This window comes from Lissotriton helveticus, chromosome 4_1 (genome assembly GCF_964261635.1).
Source record: "Lissotriton helveticus chromosome 4_1, aLisHel1.1, whole genome shotgun sequence".
Classification (NCBI taxonomy): Eukaryota; Metazoa; Chordata; class Amphibia; order Caudata; family Salamandridae; genus Lissotriton; species Lissotriton helveticus.
In genome coordinates this window covers 1,671,073,448-1,671,087,610 of record NC_136063.1, presented here as the reverse complement: position 1 = coordinate 1,671,087,610, position 14,163 = coordinate 1,671,073,448, and the positions used below count along the sequence as shown (strand labels likewise).

The 14,163-nt window shown below is 34.0% G+C and overlaps 11 non-coding genes across 11 annotated transcripts; 5 read left to right on the top strand and 6 right to left on the bottom strand.

Annotated features, from left to right (window-relative positions):
* Positions 1 to 203: 203 nt before the first annotated feature.
* Positions 204 to 275, bottom strand: TRNAQ-UUG (transfer RNA glutamine (anticodon UUG)). The gene has a single exon. It is a non-coding gene; the product is annotated as a tRNA-Gln (tRNA).
* A 1,548-nt stretch (positions 276 to 1,823) lies between these two features.
* On the top strand, positions 1,824 to 1,895 carry TRNAQ-CUG (transfer RNA glutamine (anticodon CUG)). Its single transcript has one exon. It is a non-coding gene; the product is annotated as a tRNA-Gln (tRNA).
* Positions 1,896 to 2,721: 826 nt separating this feature from the next.
* Positions 2,722 to 2,793, bottom strand: TRNAQ-UUG (transfer RNA glutamine (anticodon UUG)). The gene has a single exon. It is a non-coding gene; the product is annotated as a tRNA-Gln (tRNA).
* Positions 2,794 to 4,343: 1,550 nt separating this feature from the next.
* TRNAQ-CUG (transfer RNA glutamine (anticodon CUG)) lies at positions 4,344 to 4,415 on the top strand. Its single transcript has one exon. It is a non-coding gene; the product is annotated as a tRNA-Gln (tRNA).
* Positions 4,416 to 5,241: 826 nt separating this feature from the next.
* On the bottom strand, positions 5,242 to 5,313 carry TRNAQ-UUG (transfer RNA glutamine (anticodon UUG)). Its single transcript has one exon. It is a non-coding gene; the product is annotated as a tRNA-Gln (tRNA).
* Positions 5,314 to 6,863: 1,550 nt separating this feature from the next.
* TRNAQ-CUG (transfer RNA glutamine (anticodon CUG)) lies at positions 6,864 to 6,935 on the top strand. The gene has a single exon. It is a non-coding gene; the product is annotated as a tRNA-Gln (tRNA).
* Positions 6,936 to 7,761: 826 nt separating this feature from the next.
* TRNAQ-UUG (transfer RNA glutamine (anticodon UUG)) lies at positions 7,762 to 7,833 on the bottom strand. Its single transcript has one exon. It is a non-coding gene; the product is annotated as a tRNA-Gln (tRNA).
* Positions 7,834 to 9,383: 1,550 nt separating this feature from the next.
* Positions 9,384 to 9,455, top strand: TRNAQ-CUG (transfer RNA glutamine (anticodon CUG)). Its single transcript has one exon. It is a non-coding gene; the product is annotated as a tRNA-Gln (tRNA).
* An 826-nt stretch (positions 9,456 to 10,281) lies between these two features.
* TRNAQ-UUG (transfer RNA glutamine (anticodon UUG)) lies at positions 10,282 to 10,353 on the bottom strand. The gene has a single exon. It is a non-coding gene; the product is annotated as a tRNA-Gln (tRNA).
* Positions 10,354 to 11,903: 1,550 nt separating this feature from the next.
* TRNAQ-CUG (transfer RNA glutamine (anticodon CUG)) lies at positions 11,904 to 11,975 on the top strand. The gene has a single exon. It is a non-coding gene; the product is annotated as a tRNA-Gln (tRNA).
* Positions 11,976 to 12,801: 826 nt separating this feature from the next.
* Positions 12,802 to 12,873, bottom strand: TRNAQ-UUG (transfer RNA glutamine (anticodon UUG)). Its single transcript has one exon. It is a non-coding gene; the product is annotated as a tRNA-Gln (tRNA).
* Positions 12,874 to 14,163: the final 1,290 nt, after the last annotated feature.

Sequence of the window (14,163 nt, the reverse complement as noted above, 5' to 3'; positions counted from 1 at the left end):
TGAGAAAACAGAGTCAGCTCGCAAAATGTCTCATTATTTTGAGCCATTTAATTTCCATGTTTTCTAAAAGTTCTATCATTTGCTCACATCGAATAGACTTTCAGAATACAATCAATAAATTAATGTTTCACTCTACCCGTGTTAGATTTGTGATATTTATGAATACACTTGACAGAAAAAGATTTGATCAACAGTCATGAAAGTGGTCCCACCGAGATTTGAACTCGGATCCTTGGATTCAAAGTCCAAAGTGCTAACCATTACACCATGGAACCTCCCATGTGACAAGGGAGCAAATTGCTGCAGCAATGTGAACATTTCAAAGTTTTTAATGTTCTACAGTCAAAGACCAACAGAATGTTATTACTTTTCTATTCTGTTCAACTTTTGCATATTGAACTATGTTAGGGAAGGATGTTGCCCAGAGGACTCAAGTAACGCTATCACTCTGTTGAACAGTACTTTTTATGTGAGATATGATTTTGCAATAAAATATAAGATTCCCCCGTGAATGCAATCTCTTCTCTCAAAATGAAAAGCTCAACCTGGTACAGGTGGTTTGATGGTATCATGCTTAGCACTCTAGACTCTGAAAACCAGGATCTGAGTACAAATCACAGTGGGACTTATCTAAACTTTACGATTTTCTTTTTCCATTCAGTTCTTAGAATTATTAATTGGAAAAACATCTCATTTACTTATAAACTTGTACATATCCACTTTACACGTATGTATCTCCCTATATCTTGCTATATGTCTCTGTATATTTATAGGACAACATAAACACATACATTATAAAAATGCATATAATTAGTAGAGGTGAAAATAATGAAAAGTTGTTGCCTCTCCACATTTGAAACATGAGCTTCTTCTCCTTACTCTTCTATATGTCAAGAAATTGAGATAGTCACTTTTTACTCAATTTTGATCTAACAATATAGTTGATTTATACAAAGCATATCATATGATTTGTGAATAATCTTAAAAGAGAAAATTAGATCAGTACCTGTGAGGCCTCCAAGCAAAAGCTTATGTTTCACGATTGCAGATCGACTGTTGAAAATCAGCATGAAAAACGTTTTATTTCACAATTTCCATACTAATATACAAAAACATTTGTACTATCTGAATGATACCGTCATTGTGGTTCTCTAGGTTTGATTTAAGAACACTTCTCTTTCAAAATGTGCTAAATTCGCCTTATCAATAGCGCAGAAAGCTTCAAAAAGGGATGCTGGGAATCAGGCCTCAGATGCATTTCAGAAAAACAGGATAGGATTTCTTAATGTCACACTATTTTGTGTAGCAATGTGATGTAAACGTATTATAATGTTTGTATTTCTGTAACTTGTTCAAGCTGATGGACGTTTTGAAAGGAATCAATAATTGTCTCTTTCAACCTACTGGTGTTGGATTTGAGCTATCAATAAACAAAGGTGACAGAAATAGAAAAGGTCAAGAGTAATAAAATAGTACCCCCAAGATTTGGACTGGTACCTTTGCATGCAAAGTCCAACGTGCCAATCATTGCTCTTTGGCGCAGCCCATGTGAGAGACAAAGAAATGGGTGTATTAGTTTGGAAATGTAAAATGTTTTAATATGTTACAGTCAAAGATGATCATTATGATATAACTTGCCTATCCTGATAAACGTTTGCATATTTAACACTGTTAAGGAGAATGTATCTGAACAGAATCAAATCACATTATAGCTCTTTACACTATGAGCATTCAACAGAGATATCGTTTCATCAATGTAAGAAATGCCCCCGCACTAATGCGCTCTCTTTTGTCTCAATGGAAAAATGACTCATGTATGGGAGGGTTCCATGGTGTAATGGTTAGCACTCTGGACTCTGAATCCAGCGATCCGAGTTCAAATCTCGGTGGGACCTGCTTGAATTATGAGATTTACTATTTCACCCATTTCTTAGAATCTGGTCTTGGAAAAACATAACGTCAATGTTTTATACTGATACTTATCAACGTATAAGTATGCATCTATGTATACATAGCTATATCCGTCTAGATAGCGATAAGACTATATAAAGAAATCAATTATTCATAAACATATGTATTGAAGCTGAAAACTAAAAACTGTTGTTTCCCATCCACAATTTAAACGTTAGGTTCATTTCCTCTCTCATCTATATGACCAGTAATGAGATAGTTAATTTGTGCTGATTTCTTATATGACAACATGCTTGACTTACACAGTGCATTTAATTGTGAATTTCTTTGAAAGAGAAATTCAGATTATTACCTTTGACACGTCTTTCGAAAGATTTTACTTTATGGTTATGGATTTACTTTAGAAAATCAGAGTGTAAATATATGTGTGTCTGAATTTCACGATTGTTATTCAAAACGTCATATCTTCTGTCCCCATAATACACAATTTGATTCCTCAAGTTTTGTTTTAATGAAGGATTTCCAATTAAAAAGTTCCATCTTCCCCTTATCAATAACAGTAAGATTTAAGAAAGTAATATCTTGCATCAGCCCCCTGTGATGAGTTTGAGAAAACAGAGTCAGCTCGCAAAATGTCTCATTATTTTGAGCCATTTAATTTCCATGTTTTCTAAAAGTTCTATCATTTGCTCACATCGAATAGACTTTCAGAATACAATCAATAAATTAATGTTTCACTCTACCCGTGTTAGATTTGTGATATTTATGAATACACTTGACAGAAAAAGATTTGATCAACAGTCATGAAAGTGGTCCCACCGAGATTTGAACTCGGATCCTTGGATTCAAAGTCCAAAGTGCTAACCATTACACCATGGAACCTCCCATGTGACAAGGGAGCAAATTGCTGCAGCAATGTGAACATTTCAAAGTTTTTAATGTTCTACAGTCAAAGACCAACAGAATGTTATTACTTTTCTATTCTGTTCAACTTTTGCATATTGAACTATGTTAGGGAAGGATGTTGCCCAGAGGACTCAAGTAACGCTATCACTCTGTTGAACAGTACTTTTTATGTGAGATATGATTTTGCAATAAAATATAAGATTCCCCCGTGAATGCAATCTCTTCTCTCAAAATGAAAAGCTCAACCTGGTACAGGTGGTTTGATGGTATCATGCTTAGCACTCTAGACTCTGAAAACCGGGATCTGAGTACAAATCACAGTGGGACTTATCTAAACTTTACGATTTTCTTTTTCCATTCAGTTCTTAGAATTATTAATTGGAAAAACATCTCATTTACTTATAAACTTGTACATATCCACTTTACACGTATGTATCTCCCTATATCTTGCTATATGTCTCTGTATATTTATAGGACAACATAAACACATACATTATAAAAATGCATATAATTAGTAGAGGTGAAAATAATGAAAAGTTGTTGCCTCTCCACATTTGAAACATGAGCTTCTTCTCCTTACTCTTCTATATGTCATGAAATTGAGATAGTCACTTTTTACTCAATTTTGATCTAACAATATAGTTGATTTATACAAAGCATATCATATGATTTGTGAATAATCTTAAAAGAGAAAATTAGATCAGTACCTGTGAGGCCTCCAAGCAAAAGCTTATGTTTCACGATTGCAGATCGACTGTTGAAAATCAGCATGAAAAACTTTTTATTTCACAATTTCCATACTAATATACAAAAACATTTGTACTATCTGAATGATACCGTCATTGTGGTTCTCTAGGTTTGATTTAAGAACACTTCTCTTTCAAAATGTGCTAAATTCGCCTTATCAATAGCGCAGAAAGCTTCAAAAAGGGATGCTGGGAATCAGGCCTCTGAAATGCATTTCAGAAAAACAGGATAGGATTTCTTAATGTCACACTATTTTGTGTAGGAATGTGATGTAAACGTATTATAATGTTTGTATTTCTGTAACTTGTTCAAGCTGATGGACGTTTTGAAAGGAATCAATAATTGTCTCTTTCAACCTACTGGTGTTGGATTTGAGCTATCAATAAACAAAGGTGACAGAAATAGAAAAGGTCAAGAGTAATAAAATAGTACCCCCAAGATTTGGACTGGTACCTTTGCATGCAAAGTCCAACGTGCCAATCATTGCTCTTTGGCGCAGCCCATGTGAGAGACAAAGAAATGGGTGTATTAGTTTGGAAATGTAAAATGTTTTAATATGTTACAGTCAAAGATGATCATTATGATATAACTTGCCTATCCTGATAAACGTTTGCATATTTAACACTGTTAAGGAGAATGTATCTGAACAGAATCAAATCACATTATAGCTCTTTACACTATGAGCATTCAACAGAGATATCGTTTCATCAATGTAAGAAATGCCCCCGCACTAATGCGCTCTCTTTTGTCTCAATGGAAAAATGACTCATGTATGGGAGGGTTCCATGGTGTAATGGTTAGCACTCTGGACTCTGAATCCAGCGATCCGAGTTCAAATCTCGGTGGGACCTGCTTGAATTATGAGATTTACTATTTCACCCATTTCTTAGAATCTGGTCTTGGAAAAACATAACGTCAATGTTTTATACTGATACTTATCAACGTATAAGTATGCATCTATGTATACATAGCTATATCCGTCTAGATAGCGATAAGACTATATAAAGAAATCAATTATTCATAAACATATGTATTGAAGCTGAAAACTAAAAACTGTTGTTTCCCATCCACAATTTAAACGTTAGGTTCATTTCCTCTCTCATCTATATGACCAGTAATGAGATAGTTAATTTGTGCTGATTTCTTATATGACAACATGCTTGACTTACACAGTGCATTTAATTGTGAATTTCTTTGAAAGAGAAATTCAGATTATTACCTTTGACACGTCTTTCGAAAGATTTTACTTTATGGTTATGGATTTACTTTAGAAAATCAGAGTGTAAATATATGTGTGTCTGAATTTCACGATTGTTATTCAAAACGTCATATCTTCTGTCCCCATAATACACAATTTGATTCCTCAAGTTTTGTTTTAATGAAGGATTTCCAATTAAAAAGTTCCATCTTCCCCTTATCAATAACAGTAAGATTTAAGAAAGTAATATCTTGCATCAGCCCCCTGTGATGAGTTTGAGAAAACAGAGTCAGCTCGCAAAATGTCTCATTATTTTGAGCCATTTAATTTCCATGTTTTCTAAAAGTTCTATCATTTGCTCACATCGAATAGACTTTCAGAATACAATCAATAAATTAATGTTTCACTCTACCCGTGTTAGATTTGTGATATTTATGAATACACTTGACAGAAAAAGATTTGATCAACAGTCATGAAAGTGGTCCCACCGAGATTTGAACTCGGATCCTTGGATTCAAAGTCCAAAGTGCTAACCATTACACCATGGAACCTCCCATGTGACAAGGGAGCAAATTGCTGCAGCAATGTGAACATTTCAAAGTTTTTAATGTTCTACAGTCAAAGACCAACAGAATGTTATTACTTTTCTATTCTGTTCAACTTTTGCATATTGAACTATGTTAGGGAAGGATGTTGCCCAGAGGACTCAAGTAACGCTATCACTCTGTTGAACAGTACTTTTTATGTGAGATATGATTTTGCAATAAAATATAAGATTCCCCCGTGAATGCAATCTCTTCTCTCAAAATGAAAAGCTCAACCTGGTACAGGTGGTTTGATGGTATCATGCTTAGCACTCTAGACTCTGAAAACCGGGATCTGAGTACAAATCACAGTGGGACTTATCTAAACTTTACGATTTTCTTTTTCCATTCAGTTCTTAGAATTATTAATTGGAAAAACATCTCATTTACTTATAAACTTGTACATATCCACTTTACACGTATGTATCTCCCTATATCTTGCTATATGTCTCTGTATATTTATAGGACAACATAAACACATACATTATAAAAATGCATATAATTAGTAGAGGTGAAAATAATGAAAAGTTGTTGCCTCTCCACATTTGAAACATGAGCTTCTTCTCCTTACTCTTCTATATGTCATGAAATTGAGATAGTCACTTTTTACTCAATTTTGATCTAACAATATAGTTGATTTATACAAAGCATATCATATGATTTGTGAATAATCTTAAAAGAGAAAATTAGATCAGTACCTGTGAGGCCTCCAAGCAAAAGCTTATGTTTCACGATTGCAGATCGACTGTTGAAAATCAGCATGAAAAACGTTTTATTTCACAATTTCCATACTAATATACAAAAACATTTGTACTATCTGAATGATACCGTCATTGTGGTTCTCTAGGTTTGATTTAAGAACACTTCTCTTTCAAAATGTGCTAAATTCGCCTTATCAATAGCGCAGAAAGCTTCAAAAAGGGATGCTGGGAATCAGGCCTCTGAAATGCATTTCAGAAAAACAGGATAGGATTTCTTAATGTCACACTATTTTGTGTAGGAATGTGATGTAAACGTATTATAATGTTTGTATTTCTGTAACTTGTTCAAGCTGATGGACGTTTTGAAAGGAATCAATAATTGTCTCTTTCAACCTACTGGTGTTGGATTTGAGCTATCAATAAACAAAGGTGACAGAAATAGAAAAGGTCAAGAGTAATAAAATAGTACCCCCAAGATTTGGACTGGTACCTTTGCATGCAAAGTCCAACGTGCCAATCATTGCTCTTTGGCGCAGCCCATGTGAGAGACAAAGAAATGGGTGTATTAGTTTGGAAATGTAAAATGTTTTAATATGTTACAGTCAAAGATGATCATTATGATATAACTTGCCTATCCTGATAAACGTTTGCATATTTAACACTGTTAAGGAGAATGTATCTGAACAGAATCAAATCACATTATAGCTCTTTACACTATGAGCATTCAACAGAGATATCGTTTCATCAATGTAAGAAATGCCCCCGCACTAATGCGCTCTCTTTTGTCTCAATGGAAAAATGACTCATGTATGGGAGGGTTCCATGGTGTAATGGTTAGCACTCTGGACTCTGAATCCAGCGATCCGAGTTCAAATCTCGGTGGGACCTGCTTGAATTATGAGATTTACTATTTCACCCATTTCTTAGAATTTGGTCTTGGAAAAACATAACGTCAATGTTTTATACTGATACTTATCAACGTATAAGTATGCATCTATGTATACATAGCTATATCCGTCTAGATAGCGATAAGACTATATAAAGAAATCAATTATTCATAAACATATGTATTGAAGCTGAAAACTAAAAACTGTTGTTTCCCATCCACAATTTAAACGTTAGGTTCATTTCCTCTCTCATCTATATGACCAGTAATGAGATAGTTAATTTTTGCTGATTTCTTATATGACAACATGCTTGACTTACACAGTGCATTTAATTGTGAATTTCTTTGAAAGAGAAATTCAGATTATTACCTTTGACACGTCTTTCGAAAGATTTTACTTTATGGTTATGGATTTACTTTAGAAAATCAGAGTGTAAATATATGTGTGTCTGAATTTCACGATTGTTATTCAAAACGTCATATCTTCTGTCCCCATAATACACAATTTGATTCCTCAAGTTTTGTTTTAATGAAGGATTTCCAATTAAAAAGTTCCATCTTCCCCTTATCAATAACAGTAAGATTTAAGAAAGTAATATCTTGCATCAGCCCCCTGTGATGAGTTTGAGAAAACAGAGTCAGCTCGCAAAATGTCTCATTATTTTGAGCCATTTAATTTCCATGTTTTCTAAAAGTTCTATCATTTGCTCACATCGAATAGACTTTCAGAATACAATCAATAAATTAATGTTTCACTCTACCCGTGTTAGATTTGTGATATTTATGAATACACTTGACAGAAAAAGATTTGATCAACAGTCATGAAAGTGGTCCCACTGAGATTTGAACTCGGATCCTTGGATTCAAAGTCCAAAGTGCTAACCATTACACCATGGAACCTCCCATGTGACAAGGGAGCAAATTGCTGCAGCAATGTGAACATTTCAAAGTTTTTAATGTTCTACAGTCAAAGACCAACAGAATGTTATTACTTTTCTATTCTGTTCAACTTTTGCAAATTGAACTATGTTAGGGAAGGATGTTGCCCAGAGGACTCAAGTAACGCTATCACTCTGTTGAACAGTACTTTTTATGTGAGATACGATTTTGCAATAAAATATAAGATTCCCCCGTGAATGCAATCTCTTCTCTCAAAATGAAAAGCTCAACCTGGTACAGGTGGTTTGATGGTATCATGCTTAGCACTCTAGACTCTGAAAACCGGGATCTGAGTACAAATCACAGTGGGACTTATCTAAACTTTACGATTTTCTTTTTCCATTCAGTTCTTAGAATTATTAATTGGAAAAACATCTCATTTACTTATAAACTTGTACATATCCACTTTACACGTATGTATCTCCCTATATCTTGCTATATGTCTCTGTATATTTATAGGACAACATAAACACATACATTATAAAAATGCATATAATTAGTAGAGGTGAAAATAATGAAAAGTTGTTGCCTCTCCACATTTGAAACATGAGCTTCTTCTCCTTACTCTTCTATATGTCATGAAATTGAGATAGTCACTTTTTACTCAATTTTGATCTAACAATATAGTTGATTTATACAAAGCATATCATATGATTTATGAATAATCTTAAAAGAGAAAATTAGATCAGTACCTGTGAGGCCTCCAAGCAAAAGCTTATGTTTCACGATTGCAGATCGACTGTTGAAAATCAGCATGAAAAACGTTTTATTTCACAATTTCCATACTAATATACAAAAACATTTGTACTATCTGAATGATACCGTCATTGTGGTTCTCTAGGTTTGATTTAAGAACACTTCTCTTTCAAAATGTGCTAAATTCGCCTTATCAATAGCGCAGAAAGCTTCAAAAAGGGATGCTGGGAATCAGGCCTCTGAAATGCATTTCAGAAAAACAGGATAGGATTTCTTAATGTCACACTATTTTGTGTAGGAATGTGATGTAAACGTATTATAATGTTTGTATTTCTGTAACTTGTTCAAGCTGATGGACGTTTTGAAAGGAATCAATAATTGTCTCTTTCAACCTACTGGTGTTGGATTTGAGCTATCAATAAACAAAGGTGACAGAAATAGAAAAGGTCAAGAGTAATAAAATAGTACCCCCAAGATTTGGACTGGTACCTTTGCATGCAAAGTCCAACGTGCCAATCATTGCTCTTTGGCGCAGCCCATGTGAGAGACAAAGAAATGGGTGTATTAGTTTGGAAATGTAAAATGTTTTAATATGTTACAGTCAAAGATGATCATTATGATATAACTTGCCTATCCTGATAAACGTTTGCATATTTAACACTGTTAAGGAGAATGTATCTGAACAGAATCAAATCACATTATAGCTCTTTACACTATGAGCATTCAACAGAGATATCGTTTCATCAATGTAAGAAATGCCCCCGCACTAATGCGCTCGCTTTTGTCTCAATGGAAAAATGACTCATGTATGGGAGGGTTCCATGGTGTAATGGTTAGCACTCTGGACTCTGAATCCAGCGATCCGAGTTCAAATCTCGGTGGGACCTGCTTGAATTATGAGATTTACTATTTCACCCATTTCTTAGAATTTGGTCTTGGAAAAACATAACGTCAATGTTTTATACTGATACTTATCAACGTATAAGTATGCATCTATGTATACATAGCTATATCCGTCTAGATAGCGATAAGACTATATAAAGAAATCAATTATTCATAAACATATGTATTGAAGCTGAAAACTAAAAACTGTTGTTTCCCATCCACAATTTAAACGTTAGGTTCATTTCCTCTCTCATCTATATGACCAGTAATGAGATAGTTAATTTTTGCTGATTTCTTATATGACAACATGCTTGACTTACACAGTGCATTTAATTGTGAATTTCTTTGAAAGAGAAATTCAGATTATTACCTTTGACACGTCTTTCGAAAGATTTTACTTTATGGTTATGGATTTACTTTAGAAAATCAGAGTGTAAATATATGTGTGTCTGAATTTCACGATTGTTATTCAAAACGTCATATCTTCTGTCCCCATAATACACAATTTGATTCCTCAAGTTTTGTTTTAATGAAGGATTTCCAATTAAAAAGTTCCATCTTCCCCTTATCAATAACAGTAAGATTTAAGAAAGTAATATCTTGCATCAGCCCCCTGTGATGAGTTTGAGAAAACAGAGTCAGCTCGCAAAATGTCTCATTATTTTGAGCCATTTAATTTCCATGTTTTCTAAAAGTTCTATCATTTGCTCACATCGAATAGACTTTCAGAATACAATCAATAAATTAATGTTTCACTCTACCCGTGTTAGATTTGTGGTATTTATGAATACACTTGACAGAAAAAGATTTGATCAACAGTCATGAAAGTGGTCCCACCGAGATTTGAACTCGGATCCTTGGATTCAAAGTCCAAAGTGCTAACCATTACACCATGGAACCTCCCATGTGACAAGGGAGCAAATTGCTGCAGCAATGTGAACATTTCAAAGTTTTTAATGTTCTACAGTCAAAGACCAACAGAATGTTATTACTTTTCTATTCTGTTCAACTTTTGCAAATTGAACTATGTTAGGGAAGGATGTTGCCCAGAGGACTCAAGTAACGCTATCACTCTGTTGAACAGTACTTTTTATGTGAGATACGATTTTGCAATAAAATATAAGATTCCCCCGTGAATGCAATCTCTTCTCTCAAAATGAAAAGCTCAACCTGGTACAGGTGGTTTGATGGTATCATGCTTAGCACTCTAGACTCTGAAAACCGGGATCTGAGTACAAATCACAGTGGGACTTATCTAAACTTTACGATTTTCTTTTTCCATTCAGTTCTTAGGATTATTAATTGGAAAAACATCTCATTTACTTATAAACTTGTACATATCCACTTTACACGTATGTATCTCCCTATATCTTGCTATATGTCTCTGTATATTTATAGGACAACATAAACACATACATTATAAAAATGCATATAATTAGTAGAGGTGAAAATAATGAAAAGTTGTTGCCTCTCCACATTTGAAACATGAGCTTCTTCTCCTTACTCTTCTATATGTCATGAAATTGAGATAGTCACTTTTTACTCAATTTTGATCTAACAATATAGTTGATTTATACAAAGCATATCATATGATTTGTGAATAATCTTAAAAGAGAAAATTAGATCAGTACCTGTGAGGCCTCCAAGCAAAAGCTTATGTTTCACGATTGCAGATCGACTGTTGAAAATCAGCATGAAAAACGTTTTATTTCACAATTTCCATACTAATATACAAAAACATTTGTACTATCTGAATGATACCGTCATTGTGGTTCTCTAGGTTTGATTTAAGAACACTTCTCTTTCAAAATGTGCTAAATTCGCCTTATCAATAGCGCAGAAAGCTTCAAAAAGGGATGCTGGGAATCAGGCCTCTGAAATGCATTTCAGAAAAACAGGATAGGATTTCTTAATGTCACACTATTTTGTGTAGGAATGTGATGTAAACGTATTATAATGTTTGTATTTCTGTAACTTGTTCAAGCTGATGGACGTTTTGAAAGGAATCAATAATTGTCTCTTTCAACCTACTGGTGTTGGATTTGAGCTATCAATAAACAAAGGTGACAGAAATAGAAAAGGTCAAGAGTAATAAAATAGTACCCCCAAGATTTGGACTGGTACCTTTGCATGCAAAGTCCAACGTGCCAATCATTGCTCTTTGGCGCAGCCCATGTGAGAGACAAAGAAATGGGTGTATTAGTTTGGAAATGTAAAATGTTTTAATATGTTACAGTCAAAGATGATCATTATGATATAACTTGCCTATCCTGATAAACGTTTGCATATTTAACACTGTTAAGGAGAATGTATCTGAACAGAATCAAATCACATTATAGCTCTTTACACTATGAGCATTCAACAGAGATATCGTTTCATCAATGTAAGAAATGCCCCCGCACTAATGCGCTCTCTTTTGTCTCAATGGAAAAATGACTCATGTATGGGAGGGTTCCATGGTGTAATGGTTAGCACTCTGGACTCTGAATCCAGCGATCCGAGTTCAAATCTCGGTGGGACCTGCTTGAATTATGAGATTTACTATTTCACCCATTTCTTAGAATTTGGTCTTGGAAAAACATAACGTCAATGTTTTATACTGATACTTATCAACGTATAAGTATGCATCTATGTATACATAGCTATATCCGTCTAGATAGCGATAAGACTATATAAAGAAATCAATTATTCATAAACATATGTATTGAAGCTGAAAACTAAAAACTGTTGTTTCCCATCCACAATTTAAACGTTAGGTTCATTTCCTCTCTCATCTATATGACCAGTAATGAGATAGTTAATTTTTGCTGATTTCTTATATGACAACATGCTTGACTTACACAGTGCATTTAATTGTGAATTTCTTTGAAAGAGAAATTCAGATTATTACCTTTGACACGTCTTTCGAAAGATTTTACTTTATGGTTATGGATTTACTTTAGAAAATCAGAGTGTAAATATATGTGTGTCTGAATTTCACGATTGTTATTCAAAACGTCATATCTTCTGTCCCCATAATACACAATTTGATTCCTCAAGTTTTGTTTTAATGAAGGATTTCCAATTAAAAAGTTCCATCTTCCCCTTATCAATAACAGTAAGATTTAAGAAAGTAATATCTTGCATCAGCCCCCTGTGATGAGTTTGAGAAAACAGAGTCAGCTCGCAAAATGTCTCATTATTTTGAGCCATTTAATTTCCATGTTTTCTAAAAGTTCTATCATTTGCTCACATCGAATAGACTTTCAGAATACAATCAATAAATTAATGTTTCACTCTACCCGTGTTAGATTTGTGATATTTATGAATACACTTGACAGAAAAAGATTTGATCAACAGTCATGAAAGTGGTCCCACTGAGATTTGAACTCGGATCCTTGGATTCAAAGTCCAAAGTGCTAACCATTACACCATGGAACCTCCCATGTGACAAGGGAGCAAATTGCTGCAGCAATGTGAACATTTCAAAGTTTTTAATGTTCTACAGTCAAAGACCAACAGAATGTTATTACTTTTCTATTCTGTTCAACTTTTGCATATTGAACTATGTTAGGGAAGGATGTTGCCCAGAGGACTCAAGTAACGCTATCACTCTGTTGAACAGTACTTTTTATGTGAGATACGATTTTGCAATAAAATATAAGATTCCCCCGTGAATGCAATCTCTTCTCTCAAAATGAAAAGCTCAACCTGGTACAGGTGGTTTGATGGTATCATGCTTAGCACTCTAGACTCTGAAAACCGGGATCTGAGTACAAATCACAGTGGGACTTATCTAAACTTTACGATTTTCTTTTTCCATTCAGTTCTTAGAATTATTAATTGGAAAAACATCTCATTTACTTATAAACTTGTACATATCCACTTTACACGTATGTATCTCCCTATATCTTGCTATATGTCTCTGTATATTTATAGGACAACATAAACACATACATTATAAAAATGCATATAATTAGTAGAGGTGAAAATAATGAAAAGTTGTTGCCTCTCCACATTTGAAACATGAGCTTCTTCTCCTTACTCTTCTATATGTCATGAAATTGAGATAGTCACTTTTTACTCAATTTTGATCTAACAATATAGTTGATTTATACAAAGCATATCATATGATTTGTGAATAATCTTAAAAGAGAAAATTAGATCAGTACCTGTGAGGCCTCCAAGCAAAAGCTTATGTTTCACGATTGCAGATCGACTGTTGAAAATCAGCATGAAAAACGTTTTATTTCACAATTTCCATACTAATATACAAAAACATTTGTACTATCTGAATGATACCGTCATTGTGGTTCTCTAGGTTTGATTTAAGAACACTTCTCTTTCAAAATGTGCTAAATTCGCCTTATCAATAGCGCAGAAAGCTTCAAAAAGGGATGCTGGGAATCAGGCCTCTGAAATGCATTTCAGAAAAACAGGATAGGATTTCTTAATGTCACACTATTTTGTGTAGGAATGTGATGTAAACGTATTATAATGTTTGTATTTCTGTAACTTGTTCAAGCTGATGGACGTTTTGAAAGGAATCAATAATTGTCTCTTTCAACCTACTGGTGTTGGATTTGAGCTATCAATAAACAAAGGTGACAGAAATAGAAAAGGTCAAGAGTAATAAAATAGTACCCCCAAGATTTGGACTGGTACCTTTGCATGCAAAGTCCAACGTGCCAATCATTGCTCTTTGGCGCAGCCCATGTGAGAGACAAAGAA